This window comes from Somniosus microcephalus, chromosome 6 (assembly GCF_052327205.1).
Source record: "Somniosus microcephalus isolate GS21.2 chromosome 6, FLI_Smic_1.0, whole genome shotgun sequence".
NCBI lineage: Eukaryota > Metazoa > Chordata > Chondrichthyes > Squaliformes > Somniosidae > Somniosus > Somniosus microcephalus.
Window position 1 is genome coordinate 253,155,713 of NC_140992.1, and position 16,766 is coordinate 253,172,478.

The following is a 16,766-nucleotide window of genomic DNA, read 5'->3' on the forward strand; positions in this document are numbered from 1 at the left end:
GACCCGTTTCTGCACTGGCAGTCCTACTCAGAAGGACTTCCATGAAGATCTGGTTTCTCTGTTCAACAGATGGCCAACGCTCCTCAAGAGATGTCATTCTCTTATGAGCACTCACCATGTTTTCTGTACCCTGGTGAGTTATCTCCTCCATGGAGGTTGCCAACCTTTCCATGGTGATGCGTTCATGTGCCAATGACTCCACAAAGGCTCTGCTCATGGTCGCTATGGACTCCTCCATTTGCTCCACACTCGCAGCGACCCTGGAGACAAAACCTGCCAGAGCCTCCTGCATCTGTGCATGGAGATCCATCACCTCTTCTCTTGCGGATGGACCCAGAGGCAGAGGGTCGACATGCAGCGCAGCTGAGCTGAGCTGGCAGAGTCCTGCACCCTCCGACGAGGACTCTCCACTGCTGTCCCTATCTCCAGAATCTGCTGAGGCTCACTTGTGAGCTGTGAAACACCAGGTGACAACACTACTCTATGTCCCAAAGGTCCCCCCGAGGTGTGAGTGTCTGCGCTGGTGCTGGGTGCGCTTACTTCTGCTGACGCTGCACCCTCAGAGGTTGGAGCTTCCTCTGAGGAGTCTGGCTGCACAGCCTCTTCCTCCTCCACAGTGAGGACGGGGGCTCTGGATGGTTCTGTGGGGGAGTAAAGGAAGGAGTTAGAGATGTAATGCCAAGGTTCTTCTGGTGACTCCCAGCGAGTTGGCATCTGCTGACACCTGCATCCATGCAGCATTGGTCTCAGTGGGAGGCCTCTTCCTCCCTGACCCAGGGAAGAGGACCTACCTGTGGGCCCTAACCCCATTCAATAATGCCTGCAGTGAAGCCTCGTCAAATTTGGAGGCAGTTCGGGGTCTGGCACTGGCCACAGCTGCTGCAGGCTCCTCTGCCATCCTGTATGGTTCATTTGGAAGCCTTCAGAGGATGCAGTGCTTGCTGTGGACCTTGAAAGCACCACGAATGATGACATCATACTGTGGGGATTTCTGACTCGAATTGGACAATTAGCAAGGCTTCCCACATGCTGGGAATTAATTGGCCACTTGAGGGAAAATTGCGTGGAGCTGGCTGACACTTTATTATGTGTGTCAGAAACCCCACATTTGGGGAAACCCGACCATTTCCCACAAGCCAAAAATCGGGGCCTTTGTCTAAGAAAATGTCTGTCTGAACAAAGCTATCCCTTTTGAAAGTTTCTGTATCACACATCTGTTATTCCTTAGGTAACTCTGCAACAATAAAAGCTTTTGCATTAATTGAAACAAAATTTGAAAATATGAATCCCAACTAAATCTGAAGTCAGGGACAATCGCAATTAAACATTAACCCCTTTATCAAACACGTAAGTTGTTTCTTATTCGAATGGCACTAGTACACTGAACAAATTCAAAGGTCATTAGCTGAGGAGTATTTGGAGTGTCATTTTTAACCAGGGGTTTTTAGAGTGTCAATTTTGAAAGCCATTTTAATTTGGGCCATGAAACGGGTCTGATGGCGTCATTTGATGCTATTACGTGCTACATTGTTGAGAATAAACACAGATTTTTTTTAAAGCAGACTCAAAGAGCTAAGTAACAAAATGAAGCTGCTGTGTGTGCTTGAGTCTGGAACCCAGCCAATTGTTTTTGCTAATGCTGAGGGAATTAAAGCTGTGGAAACAGGCAGCATGCAGGTATCTGAGGTAAGGAACACACTTGGGGCTGGGTTTTGTGAATGGAGGCAAGTTGGAGGCGGGGCTGCTGCTTGTCATGTCAATGTCCCGCCTCCATCCTCGCCTGATCAATCAGTGGGATTTTCCCCTGATTTACCTTGTTAAGCCCGCCCTGCGGGCTCAGCAGACCAATTAGGGAGGAAGTCACTGACACATCACATCAACGTCCGACGTGCTATCTGTCAAGACTTCTTGAAAGAAGAAATGACAACGTTTGACAGCTCTGTGAAGCTGTCAAACACTGCCATTCTCTTTAGTTTGATGAGTCTTTGTGATGAGGACTCATCAAACCTTTCAACTTTTAAATTTCACTTGTCTGTAAGATCAGTGGATCCAACAGCCATTATGTGAAATTGACAAGGAGACTATCGGCTCTCCCCATCCAGTGCGGCTAAAGGCTGTAGAAAGAAAACAAGGTAAGTGCACATTTTTTAAAACTTATCACTCACCTTACATACTTACCACTCCACACTTGCACCCATCATTCACCTCTACGTCTTACTTCCAGGTGCCTCCAACCAGCGCAGACCTCCTCCATGTCTCCTCCAACCCGGCGGGGTTCTCCGATTTCTCCAAAATGCCTTTCCCACCTCCACGGGACAGGACCCGAGGCTACACATCTTCCCGCCTCCTGGCAAATGGGCACGGAGATGGGATGGGGGCAGGTTTGCCACCCGCCTCCACTTTCTCCGATCTTACCGGCTGTCCCGCCTCCATGCCCGCCTCCTCGGGGCTTGGAAAATCCAGCCCTTGGTGTTCATTGCTTGCCACATCTCGTGGGCCACAGGGCAAATGCATTGTTAGGAAAGAGTGAACAGGCTGGGGCTCTTTTCTTTAGAAAAGAAAAGGGTGAGAGATGAAATAAAATGCTGGAAATACTCAGCAGGTCAGGCAGCATCTGTGGAGAGAGAAACAGAGTTAACGGCCGCGATTTTATTAATGGAGGTGGGTTGAGTGTGGGACAGCTGGTTTCCGGCTTCCAGTCTCGTCCCCAGCTGCATCCGCTTCAGAGACGTGATTTTGCCTTCATTGACCTTGTTAAGCCCGCCCTCCGGGCTTGCTGACCAATTAACAGGAAGCAGGTCTGATGACGTCATTTGATGACGCGTCATCTGCGGGTTTCCTTAAAGGGACCATGCACAATTTTATTTTGACAGCTGATTTCTCAGCGTTTGACAGTATTGAGCTGCTGCAAACACTGACAATCACTGCACAAAGGTGACCTCTTGTACCCAGGCTCTCCAATGACTCACTCCATAGGCTGGAATAGATGGCAGCTGCAGGTGAGGTGACAGAAGCGATCTGTCACTGGTGAGAGCGGTTCTCCCAATGAGGTGGCACTGGACATGGATTAAAAACTTGTAAGCTAAAGAAATCTGTAAATGTATTAAAAATGCAGTACCCAACATTTTCTTTCCTCCGAGACTCACCATGTGCAACATTGGATCCTTCACAAAACTTCTGCAGCTGTCATCAATACAGAAACATTACAGCAGACTCACAACACGCCACACTTACTTGGCGTGGTGTCCGGATGTTGGGAAACCCGAGCCAAAAGTGGCAAAATCCAAAAATAGGCTGACAACTACTGGCAAGTACCTGTTAATAGGCAGCTAATTGCCTTTAATCCGATTCCCACAGCTAGGTGTCGGGTCCATTCGCAAATCGGGGACCCGACACTTGGGAAGGCTGTTTGGAGGCGGGTTGACGGCGGGTTTGGGACCTGCTGTCAATCAATTGCACTTTAACCTCTGACCCGCCTCTCTGAGTGCCGACAAAATCGCGGCCAACGTTTCAGGTCGATGACTAGGGTTGCAAAATTCCAGGAATTTTTAAAAGAGGAAACGTTCCATGGGAATTTTTAGTTTTTTTGCACACTGATGGTTTTGTCTCTGATCCTTATATTATCTTTGTCATCAAAATAGACATACTGTTCCATACAAATAAAAACAGGCTTTCAAAACTTTATTTAGGTTATAATTTTGAACTTTATTGAACCCCCACAAAAAAGACCCATCTAAAATAAAACAAAAAGAGCATCAGCTTATTTAGCCTGTAATTTGTCCTTATTTTGTCCCTTTTGAGTCTTCTACTCATGAGTTTTCTGAGTCTTCTACTCATTATTGCTCCTCCTGATTCTCTGGCTCGGACGTGTCCATTTCCTCCTCTGTGTCACTGTCTAGCTGTGTGGTGGACATTTCTGTATCTGGCTTAATAAGTTGTAGGTTCGCCCAGATAGCCACCAGTTTCTCCACTCTCATGTTAGTCAGCCTGTTGCGCACCTTTGTATGTGTATTCCCAAAAAGTGACCATTTCGTTCAGAGGCCGCAGATGAAGGTGGGATTTGGAGTATCACCGATGCAATGGGTGACAGGGCCTCAGATGCACAAAGTCCCTTCCACCAGGTATGTGCACTGATATGCTTGCATGATTCTCATATCCCGTCCCCATTCCAAAGACCTTGCTTTGTAGAAACTTTGCCCACGTCCAGATTGAGGTGGCGTGAGAGGGTAGAAATTACACTGTAGCGCTGTTGGTCTGTTCTCCAGAAAGTATTGGGCTCCCAACATGCTTTGGGTCCAGCATGTATGCTGCAGCATGAATCAGCTTGACACAAAATTCCTGACACGTCTGTATGAATTGAACAATTGCCTTCTCCTCTGCTTTGAGCAGCAGGGATGTGGATAGGGCAATGCTGATTTGTTCTTTTAAATCAGCAAAAAGCCTGAGAACATTTGACAAGACAGCGTCATCTCCTTCAATCTGAGCAATTGCAGATGCTACTGCTGAGAGTAGTTTAAGGCTGCTAACCACTCTCTCCCAAAACACATCATCCAGCAGTATTTTCTTGATGGTGGTTTCCATATCCCCAGACTGGGATATTGCCATTTCTTGCAGCGACTCCTTACCCTCCAGAAGGCTGTTGTACATTATGACAATGCCACCCCATCTAGTGTTACTGGGCAGCTTCAGTGTGGTGCTCTTGTTCTTTGTCATTTGCTTGGAGTTGTAGGTTGCTGCAACTACCTGTTTTCCCCTGACATACTTAACAACTTGCTTGGCTCTCTTGTACAGTGTTTCCATGGTTCTCAAACCCATGATGCCCTTGAGGAGCAGGTTGAGCCCATGAGCTGCGCACCCAATAGACGTAATATGAGGGTAGGCCTCCTCCACTTGAGCCCAAGCAGCCTTCATATTCACAGCATTGTCAGTAACTACTACAAAGACCTTTTGTGATCCATGATCGTTGATGACCGCTTTCAGCTCATCAGTAATGTATGTGTCTGTGTGTCTGTTGTCCTTCATGTCTGTGCTCTTGAAGAACACTGGGAGAGGAGTGGAGACGATGTAGTTTATGATGCCCTCCCCTCGTACATTTGACCACCCATCTGAGATAACTGCAACACAGTCTGCCATCTCTATCGTTTCTTTGAGATTTCCTTGGACTCTGTTATACTCAAAGCATGCCTGGTGGGAGGACAGTATGCAGGGCGAATAACATTGAAAAATCTCTTCCAGTACACATTGGCTGTGAGCATGAGGGGTGAGCCTGTTGCATATACAGCTCGAGCAAGGCACTCATCTGCATTCTTCTGGCTATGGTTATCCATTGTATCAAAGAACCTTCCAAGTGGGCCAGGAGTTGCGGATGATAAGGAGCCTGATACTGAATGTGAACCATCATCTTCTTGAATGGAAGCAGAGGAACTCTGGGCTGACTGCTGTGAGCTTTGAGTGAAGTTGTTGCATTCGGATAAATGCTGCTGTATCTTTGTGGCATTCTTTACATATGGCTTTGTACAGTGTTTGCACATGTACACAGTCTTTCCATCTTTAATGCCTGGGGTAAAATGCTTCAACACATCCAACGGTAAACATGGCGTTGTTCTATGCAGAGAAATAAAGGGCATTTGTCTCTGTGTCAAACTGCAGTCGATCAGCATGATTGCAACAGGGTGAGTAAATTTTTCCTGATGCTCCATGTGATGGAAGCATGACCTGTGCACGCACGACGCTACATCACCAATAGAGGGTTCTAATCACTCATCCACTCATCCAAACACATTTGTTCACAGTCACACACAAAACTTGTAATTATTAAAACAAGTAAGAAGATAAACATATATTGATTAAGAAATTCCTTAATAATAACTCTGTTAGTAATTTTAAGAGAGGACCTGTGGAAAAAAAATGAAAGAAATACAAAAAAAAACAATATTATGCGAGCATGTGCTTTTTTGGGCAAAATTCCCAAGCTAAACTTCCCGTGGAAAATTTCCAAAAATTTACCGGAAGCTTTCCACCCCATCGCAACCCTATCGTCAGAACTGGAAAAAGTTGGAGATGGAACAGGTTTTTAAGCAAGTGTAGGGGCAGGGAAAGGAGGGAGGGGTGGAAAGAACAAAAGGGAAGGTCTGTGCTAGGGTGGAAGGCGGGAGAGATTAAAAGGCAAAAGGGATGATGGTGCGAGGCAAAAGGAGATGGTAATGGGACAAGTTAAAAAACAAAAGATGACTCTAGATGAAGTGTAAATGGCACTGGCAGAATGAGCGACAGCTGCCATGTGAGGGAGAGAAAAAAATGAAAAAAAGATAGGGGCAGAGGTTATGGACTGAAATTGTTAAACTCGATGTTGAGTCCAGAGGGCTGTAAAGTGCCTAATTGAAAGATGAGGTGCTGTTCGAGCTTACGTTGAGCTTCATTGGAACAGTGTAAGAGACCGAGGATGGAGAGATCAGAGTGGGAGTGGAGTGCGGAATTAAAGTGACAGGCGACCAGAAGCTTGGGGTCACCCTTTCGGACTGAACGGAGGTGTTCCACAAAGCGGTCACCCAAGCTGCGTTTGGTCTCCCATAAAGGCAGCATATGTTTAAAATGACAGAGACAGAACAGTATCTTTCCAAGATGCTGCTTAAGAGGGGATCCTGGGTGAGAGATGACCTGATAGAGGTCTTTAAGATTATGAAAGGGTTTGATAGGATAGATGTAGAGAAGATGTTTCCACTTGTGGGGGAGACCAAAACAAGGGGCCATAAATATAAGATAGTCACTAATAAATCTAATAGGGAATTCAAAGGAAACTTCTTTACCCAGAGAGCAGTTAGAATTGGGAACGTGCTACCACAAGTAGTTGAGGTAAACCGCATAAATGCATTTAAGGGAATGCTAAACACATCAGGTAGACAGGAATGGAAGGTTATTCTGATAGGGGGTGGGAGGAGGCTCGTGTGGAGCTTTAACCAGTTGGGCTGAATGGCCTGTTTCTGTGCTGTACATTCTATGTAATTCTATGCATTGCTGCCACCACAATTGCAGAGTGAACTGGGTAGAACTGTGCATTTGGAGAATAGATGAACAGTTGCCAGAGTGTATTCTCCCTCTGTGATACTGCAGTGAAATACTATTAAAGTGCCTTGTAAGACAACATTGCTAAATTATGCAAAATGTGAGCACACTTACCTTGGCAATCTTGAGAGCAACCAGCAAATGCTATCTTTACCTGCCCCAGATTCAGGCCATGGGGAGACAGTATTTACCTATTCAACAAACCCCTATCCAGGTTGCTGTGACGGTACTCTTGACTGGAGTGTGGCCCTCCATTCCAAAAAGATCCTCCCTCTCTGTGCACCTCATGTAGGATCACCTCTTAAGCAGCATCTTGGAATGATACTGTTCTGTCGCTGCCATTTTAAGCATATGCTGCCTTTATGGGTGACCAACAGTCCTTTAAGAGCAAAACAAAAGCAAAATACTGAGGATGCTGGCAATCTGAAATAAAAACAGACAATGCTGGAAATACTCAGCAGGTCAGGCAGCATCTGTGGAGAGAGAAACAGAGCTAACATTTCAGGTCGATGACCCTTTGTCAGAACTTTAAGAGCTGCTGGTGCCAGATAGCCATCCGTGCATGCACCTAGCGAATCACAAACTGTGCTGGAGGTGCTGAAAAATGTACTTAAGTGAGTTGATCTCACTTTATATTGCAATGCCAGCTCAGTGAGCTACCGATGCACAATGTGTTTTGAGAAGACGCAATCCCAATGCCTCGGCACCGTTATTGGTCCCTTTATATATTCTAAGATATTAGGTTTCCAGTTATTTAACCAATCATAATCTATTAAATGTATCTCATAGCCAGAGGCTTTACTGGAACATCATATTGGTATTTAAATATATGGGGGGAGAGTTTCCGTTCACCCAAAATCGGCCAAACCAGTGTAAAAGATCGAGGAATTTCAAGTGCTAGTCGAGTTTCTGCAATATTTTACGCTGGTTTAAAAAAATCGCGTTGGAAGCCGGCCCCGCCCACAACTCTGGCCATGCCCCCGAATGGAAATAATCATCATGCAATTTTCCGCTAATTGTGGCCGTTTGCGGGCCTTCAAAGAGGCTCTTAAAATGAAGCTTATTTTTAGGCGCAAGGACAGTAATAGGCACCTTTTAGAAGCTTTTAAATATTAAAAAAAAGTAACTTACTAAGAAACTGACTACTGTACATCAATGAAACTAGTAAATGGTTCAGTATAGTTTTTTAAAGTTATTTAAAATCAGCTCACTCACTGGTGGTGGACTAGACACTTTTATTAAAAATGCTAGGGGGAAAAATTGGGTATCGCCCATTTTGGGGCGCTAATATCGGCTGGGCACAAAGTTTAGCACTTGGTGCTAATTATCGTCTTTGACTACAAAATTCACCTCTATCGCCCCTGGAGGTGATTTGAGCGCTAAATCAGGCGCTACACACCTCTCTTAAGGTGCAAACATCGGAGAGCAAGGCGCTACCTCAGAACGCTACCGAAGCTCAGGCGATGTCAGTTACCATGGAAGCCAGACTGGTGCTGTCCAGTTCTTAAAGGGGAGGGGCCATCTTGCTGCCCAGCCACACCCTGCTCATTGCAGCCTTGAATCTTGGCCTGGTGGGACCTCTAAAGCAATTGTGTGGAAGCACTAATGGATAGACCCAAGGAAAGAGCTTGGTGCTTAGGAACCTCAAAAGTGGTGCTGAGGGCCAAAACTCCTTAGGACAGCATCTCTCTCCCTCTTAACCTGCGTGTACCAAACATTTTGCCGACAAGAAAAGGCAGGAAGCACCCGCCTTTAAATAGCACTCCCCCAGCCCCTTCCCGACTTGAAAATGTTCCCCTCCACCTGTCGTTCCTAGCGGCAGGCGCTAAGGCAGGGTGCGTGAATCAATATCCGGTCCGGGGCGCTACCGGGGCGTTGCACACTCAACTGACATCACGATCTGGGGGTGCAGGAGATCATGGCGGTACTTTTTAGCGCCGCCGCAAAACGTCTGGTCAATTTCGCGAGCGACACTAAGCCCGCCACGCTCAAGCACTAAGTTCCTAGTACCCCATTAGCGCCCCCTGGAGGCACCAACGGGAGGTGCTAACTAACCAACCAAATTTTTCCCCCCTTATGTTTTGTGATAAACCCATTTTCAGCTGTATTAATCAAATTGCACCAGGTCACCACTCTTAAATACATCGAGGAATGTGTGTTAATGCAAGAAAACAAATAAACAATTACCTTCTAAAACGCTGCCCGATTGCGCTGGTTCATGGAAGATTTTACGTTCAACGATATGTAAATAGGTTTGAGTGGAAACTTGAGCAACAAATTCATTTCAGAAAACTAGTGCAATTTTGAGCACAATTTAGTCTCGGATTGCCAATTGCGCCCAAAGCAGAAACTCTACGCCATGATGCTTTTAGGAATAATGTAATGCTGTAATTCGGTACGATACTGTTGCTGGGTTTTAATTGAACGATTGGTTGCTACTTTTCTGTGATATTAAATTACTGACATAAACCACTGATGTATGTCAGTGAAAATGAATTCATTATTTGATCCTGTTCCTATGTTGCAATTGACTAATTGTTAAATCGTACTGTAACATTCGTTTTACCAAGCAACATGGAATGACCAATTGTGTATTGTTTCTGAATAAAGAATAATGCATTATGAAAAATGTAACAGTGGATGACATTCTGACATCCTTAACTTAGCAAAGACTATGAGCTCACTATAAATTGCCCTGTGACCGCTTATTGTTTATATGGGGTGAGGACTGGGAGGCTTGCTTGCGACAGTAAGGCAGGATTTGATAAGTCAATGTGTTGTTTTTAGAAAATTAGTCCTTACTGGACACTTTAAGTAGTGCTGGCAGTGAAGTATGGAGAGGAAAAGGAGATTTCAAAAAGATATGATTGGTCTTGGGTTTTGGCCTTTGGCCTGTTTTTATCAAACTTACTTCTACAATTACAGTTATGGGGCTGATAATGTGAGCCGGGTGCAGTGCACATTACTGCACATTAGGCATTAGCGGGCTACAAGTTGACTTCACCTCATAATATGAGGACAGCTGATTTAATTTTTTGATGACACTTGCAGAGCAAAAAACATGACATGCTAGAAGTGGGTGGGTTCACAGGCACCAGCAGCTGTTTAAAGGGCGGTTGGCTTTCTTCTGTGCTATTTGGAGAAAAAAAATGTCCAGGTTCATTGATCAGGTGTTGAAGGCCATGATACAGGAGATCCAGCAACAAAGGGTGGCCTATGTGCAGGAGAGGGCCACTCAGTAAACTGCCCTTCAATTTATATTTACCTACCCTCTTCTGATGCACTCATTTCCAATGGACACCAAGCATCTGGAGCTCAAACTTGAGTGGCCATTAATAAACTCCTAATCTATTTTTCTTTCTTTTATAAGTGGTATAACCTGAAATCTATATAAGGTACTGTATGCTGGTGGTATTAATGTCTCCTGCAGTATGCAGTGGTGATCAGTCTGCAGCCTTGGAATTTATCCAGCACTGCCAGCTTTTATTACCATGTACACTATGTAATAATGAACTTTATTGCATGATTAAAATGACCCAGTAAACTCAATGCAACTGATCAGTCGTCGGGATAATTGAAAGTGTGTATGTTGCAGACACACTGCAGCACTAATAGAATATTTTTCAACTAGTAGTATAAAGCTACTACGTTCTATGATTTTGTGCCATGCCTGTTAGCATCACCGTATGAATATTTAAATGATTTTATCAATACTGCTTCCTACTTGCTCCTCTGATGAGCTTACCTTTTGTTATCCTTTTACCAATTCTAGCCTCCTGCGCATCCCCGGTTTTCATCGCTTCAGCATTGGCGGCTGTGCCTTCAGTTGCCTTGGTCCTAAGTTCTGGAATTCCCTCCCTAGACCTCTCCGCCTCTCTACCGCTCCCTGCTCCTTTAAGTTGCTCCTTACAACCTATTGCTTTGATCAAGCTTTTGGTCACCTGTCCTAATATCTCTTTATGAGGCTGGGTGTCAAATTCTGTCTGATACCACTCCTGTGAAGCGCCTTGGGATGTTTTTACTACATTTTAGGTGCTATATGTAAGTTGTTGTTGTAGTGTCAGGAAGCATAGACATATATTTACATTTGTGAAAAATACAGTTTCATATTTGAACAACTGTTCTGAGAGTGGTTTCACACAACAGGATTGCAACAATTACTGCTGCCGATATTAGTGGACAGTGCTGAACACATCCACATGAAGTTCCTGACGCTATTTTAACACGGGTATTAATCTTCTCATTTTAAAAAGCTTACTGCCTCCTCCTGCGGCAGACAGCGAGAGAACCAACACGAGGGAAAAACCTACTTAACCTCGTCCTCCCCAATCTACCTGTCGCAGAGGTAGCTGCCCATGACAGTATTGATAGGTGTGACCACTGCACAGTCCTTGTGGAGACAAAGTCTCATCTTCACACTGAGGACACCCTCCATCGTGTTGTGTGGCACTACCACTGAGCTAAATGGGATAGATTCAGAACAGGTCTAGCAGTCCAAAACTGGGCATCCTTGAGGCACTGTGGGCCATCAGCAGCAGCAGAATTGTATACCACCACAATCTGTAACCTCATGGCTCGGCATATCCCTCACTCTACCATTACCACCAAGACAGGGGACCAACCCTGGTTCAATGAGGAGTGCAAAAGAGAATGCCATGAGCAGCACCAGGCGTACCTAAAAATGAGATGCCAACCTAGCGAAGCTACAACACAGGACTACATGCATGCTAAACAGTGGAAGCAGCATGCTATAGACAGAGCTAAGCAATCCCACATCCAATCGTGAATGGTGGTGGACAATTAAACAACTAACGGGAGGAGGAGGCTCCACAAACATCCCCATTCTCAATGAGGGCAGAGCCCAGCACGCGAGTGCAAAAGACAAGACTGAAGCGTTTGCAACCATCTTCAGCCAGAAGTACTGAGTTGGATGATCCATCTCAGCCTCCTCCTGAGGTCCCCACCATCACAGAATCCAGTCTTCAGCCAATTCGATTAACTCCACCTGATATCAAGAAGTGGCTGAGTACACTGGATACAGCAAAGGCAATGGGCCCCAACAACATCCCGGCTGTAGTGTTTTTTTTATTTGTTTCTGGGATGTGGGCGGTGCTGGTAAGGCAATCATTTATTGCCCATCCCTAATTGCCCTTGAGAAGGTGGTGGTGAGCCGCCGCCTTGAACCGCTGCAGTCCGTGTGGTGATGGTACTCCCACAGTGCTGTTAGGAAGGGAGTTCCAGGATTTTGCCCCAGTGATGATGTAGGAACGGTGATATATTTCCAAGTCAGGATGGTGTGTAACTTGGAGGGGAACTTGCAGGTGCTGGTGTTCTCATGCGCCTGCTGTCCTTGTCCTTCTAGGTGGTAGAGGTCGTGGGTTTGGGAGGTGCTGCCGAAGAAGCCTTGGCGTGTTGCTGCAGTGCATCTTGTAGATGGTACACACTGTAGCCACGGTACGCCGGAGGTGCAGGGAGTGAATGCTTAAGGTGGTGGATGGGGTGCCAATTAAGCGGGCTGCTTTGTCCTGGATGGTGTCAAGCTTCTTGAATGTTGTTGAATCTGCAATCATCCAGGCAAGTGGAGAGCATTACATCACACTCCTGACTCATGCCTTGTAGATGGTGGAAAGGCTTTGGGGAGTCAGGAGGTGAGACACTCGCCACAGACTCGCCTCTGACCCGCTTGTGTTGCCAAGGTATTTATGTGGCTGGTCCAGTTAAGTTTCTGGTCAATGGTGACTCCCAAGATGTTGATAGTGGGGGATTCGGCGATGGTAATGCCATTGAATGTCAAAGGCGGTGGTTAGACTCTCGCTTGTTGGATATTGTCATTGCCTGGCACTTGTGTGGCGTGAATGTTACCTGCCACTTATCAGCCCAAGCCTGAATGTCATCTCAGTCTTGCTGCATTCGGAGCCCTAGTAAAATTGAAGTCAATGGGAATCAGGGGGAAAACTTTCCACTGGCTGGAGTCATACCTAGAACAAAGGAAGGTGGTTGTGGTTGTTGGAGGCCAATCATCTCAGCCTTAGGACATCGCTGCAGGAGTTCCTCAGGGCCATGTCCTAGGTCCAACCATCTTCAGCTGCTTCATCAATGACCTTCCCTCCATCATAAGGTCATAAGTGGGAATGTTCGCTGATGATTGCCATTCATCTGTTGACATAACCCACAGTAACTTCTAGATTAAAAGAAAGAATTGCATTTATATAGAACCTTTTATGACCTCAGGATGTCCCAAAGCGCTTTACAGCCAATGAAATACTGTTATAATGTAGGAAACGTGGCAGCCAATTTGGGATGATGTCATCAGGGATGATATCTTAGCAGGTTCCTCTAATGAGGCCATATGGGTAGAACTTAAAAACAAAAAGAGCGCAAGCACATTGCTGGGAGTGTACTATAGGCCCTCAAACAGTCAGGGGGAGATAGAGGAACAGATATGTAGGCAAATCTCAGAGGTGTAGAAATAATAGGGTAATAATAGTAGGGGATTTCAACTTCCCCAATATTAACTGGGATAGTCAGAGTGTGAAAGGCTTAGAGGGTGCAGAATTCTTAAAGTGCATCCAGGAGAGCTTTTTGAGCCAGCAAGAGAGGGGGAGGTACTGGACCTGCTTCTAGGGAATATAGCCGGGCAAGTAGTAGAAGTGTCAGTAGGAGAGCATTTTGGTGACAGTGACCATAATTCGGTGAGATTTAAGGTAGTCATGGAAAAGAACAAAGATGGACCGGAAATAAAGGTTCTAAATTGTGGGAAGGCTGATTTTAATATGATAAGGCAGGATCTGGCCAAAGTGGACTGGGATCAACTACTTGTAGGAAAATCCACATCAGGGCAGTGGGAGTCTTTCAGAAAAGAAATAGAGTACAACACCAACATGTTCCCGTAAAGGTCAAGGGTGGGACCAACAAACCCAGGGAACCCTGGATGTCAAGGGATATACAAGAATGGATTATGAAAAAAAGGGAGGCTTTTGGCAGATACAAAGGACTAAAAACAGTGGAAGCCCTAGAGGAGTATAGAAAGTGCAGGGGGTACTTAAAAACGAAATTAGGAGAGCAAAAAGGGGGCATGAAAAAACACTGGCGGGCAAAATAAAGGAAAATCCCACAGTGTTTTATAAGTATATTAAGGGCAAAAGGATAACCAGGGAAAGAGTAGGGCCCATTAGGGACCAAAGTGGCAATCTGTGTGTGGAGCCAGAAGATGTTTTAAATGAATATTTTGCATCTGTGTTCACTATGGAGAAGGACGATGTAGGCATAGAAATCAGGCAGGGGGATTGTAATATAGTTGAACAAATTAGTATTGAGAGGGTGGAGGTACTAGCAGTTTTAGCGGACTTAAAAGTGGATAAATCCCCAGGCCCTGATGAGATGTATCTCAGGCTGCTGTGTGAGGCAAGGGAGGAGATTGCAGGGGCTCTGACACAAATTTTCAGAACCTCTCTGGCCACAGGGGAGGTGCCAGAGGACTGGAGGACAGCTAACGTAGTACCATTATTCAAGAAAGGTAGTAGGGATAAACCAGGGAATTACAGGCCAGTGAGCCTAACATCAGTGGTAGGGAAATTATTGGAAAAAATTCTGAGGGACAGAATTAGTCTCCACTTGGAGAGGCAACGATTAATCAAGGATAGTCAGCATGGCTTTGTCAGTGGGAGATCATGCCTAACCAATTTGATTGAATTTTTTGAGGAGGTGACTAGGTGCATGGATGAGGGTAATGCAGTCGATGTAGTCTACATGGACTTCAGTAAGGCTTTTGACAAAGTCCCACATGGGAGGCTGATCAAGAAGGTAAGAGCCCATGGGATCCAGGGCAATTTGGCACATTGGATCCGAAATTGGCTTAGTGGCAGGAGGCAGAGGGTGATGGTCAAAGGTTGTTTTTGTGACTGGAAGCCTGTGTCCAGTGGTGTACCGCAGGGATCGGTGCCGGGTCCTTTAACATTAATGATTTAGATATGAATGTTGGAGGTATGATCAGTAAGTTCGCAGATGACACGAAAATTGGTGGAGTGGTAAATAGCGAGGAGGGAAGCCTCAGGCTACAGGACAATGTAGATGGGTTGGTTAGATGGGCAGAACAGTGGCAAATGGAATTTAACCCTGAAAAGTGTGAGGTGATGCATTTTGAGAGGACTAACAAGGCAAGGGAATACACAATGAATGGTAGGACCCTAGGAAGTACAGAGGATCAGAGGGACCTTGGTGTGCATGTACATAGATCCCTGAAGGCAGCAGGACAGGTAGATAAGGTGGTTAAAAAGACATATGAGATATTTGCCTTTATTAGCCGAGGCATAGAACATAGGAGCAGGGAGGTTATGATGGAGCTGTACAAAACGCTAGTTAAGCCACAGCTGGAATACTGTGTACAGTTCTGGTTGCCACACTATAGGAGGGATGTGATTGCATTGCAGAGGGAGCAGAGGAGGTTCACCAGGATGTTACCTGGGCTGGAGCGTTTCAGCTATGATGAGAGACTGGACAGGCTGGGGTTGTTTTCCTCAGAGCAGAGAAGGCTGAGGGGGGACCTGATTGAGGTGTACAAAATTATGAGGGGCATAGATAGGGTAGATAGAAAGGAACTTTTCCCCTTAGTAGAGGGGTCAATAACCAGGGGGCATAGTTTAAAGGTAAGGGGCAGGAGGCTTAGAGGAAAACTTTTTCACCCAGAGGGTGGTTGGAATCTGGAACTCACTGCCTGAAAGGGTGGTAGAAGCAGGAAACATAGAAGATAGGAGCAGGAGTAGGCCATTCAGCCCTTCGAGCCTGCTCCGCCATTCAACGAGATCATGGCTGATCATCCAAACCCTAGCACCCGGTCCCTACACCGACAGCCATCCCACCCAAGCCCTATCCCCGTAACCCCATGTATTTAATCCCCCCTAACACTAAGGGCCAATTTTTATCATGGCCAATCAACCTAACCCGCACATCTTTGGACTGTGGGAGGAAACCGGAGCACCCGGAGAAAACCCACGCAAACACGGGGAGAATGTGCAAACTCCACACAGACAGTCACCCGAGGCCGGATTTGAACCCGGGTCCCTGGCGCTGTGAGGCAACAGTGCTAACCACTATGCCACCGTGCTGAAGCATTTAGGTGAGCACTTGAAACTCCATAGCATACAAGGCTATGGACCAAGTGCTGGAAAATGGGATTAGAATAGACAGGGCTTGATGGGCGGCATGGACACGATGGGCCAAATGGCCTCTTTCTGTGCTGTATAAATCTATCTATGACTCTAATTTGCGCACATCAAGCTCCCACAAACAGCAATCTGATAATTACCAGATAATTTGATTTTAGTGATGTTGATTGAGGGATAAATATTGGCCAGAGCACCAGGGAAAACTCCCCTGCTCTTCTTCGAAATAGTGCCATGGGATCTTTTACGTCTACCTGAGAGAGCAGACGGGGCCTCGGTTTAACGTCTCATCCAAAAGACGGCACCTCCGACAGTGCAGTACTGAGGGAGAGCAGCACTGGATTATGGTGCCTTAACTCACGATAAATTTTCCATCCTGTTGTTATCATTGAAATTTACAGCACAGCGAAAGAAATGTAGCCCTCATCAAACCAAAAGCTGGTGGGGGGGCGGGCGACATTTAAATAATGTATTTTTTTTTAATTACCTCTTCTCTTCAGGGGCATAGGCCATAATACTCTTTTAACTTTGGTCTACTGACAC

General features: G+C 45.8%; 1 protein-coding gene and 1 long non-coding RNA gene across 4 annotated transcripts in view; one reads left to right on the top strand and one right to left on the bottom strand.

Annotated features, from left to right (window-relative positions):
* cdh13 (cadherin 13, H-cadherin (heart)) overlaps positions 1 to 16,766 on the top strand; it is a 1,232,244-nt gene that overhangs the window by 743,381 nt on the left and 472,097 nt on the right. The window lies entirely within an intron of this gene.
* Positions 3,681 to 16,766, bottom strand: part of LOC147116662 (uncharacterized) — a 139,557-nt gene continuing 126,471 nt past the window's right edge. Inside the window, exon 6 of the long non-coding RNA XR_015078853.1 lies at positions 3,681 to 13,218. This is a non-coding gene — a long non-coding RNA (uncharacterized LOC147116662). The remainder of the gene's footprint in view (positions 13,219 to 16,766) is intronic.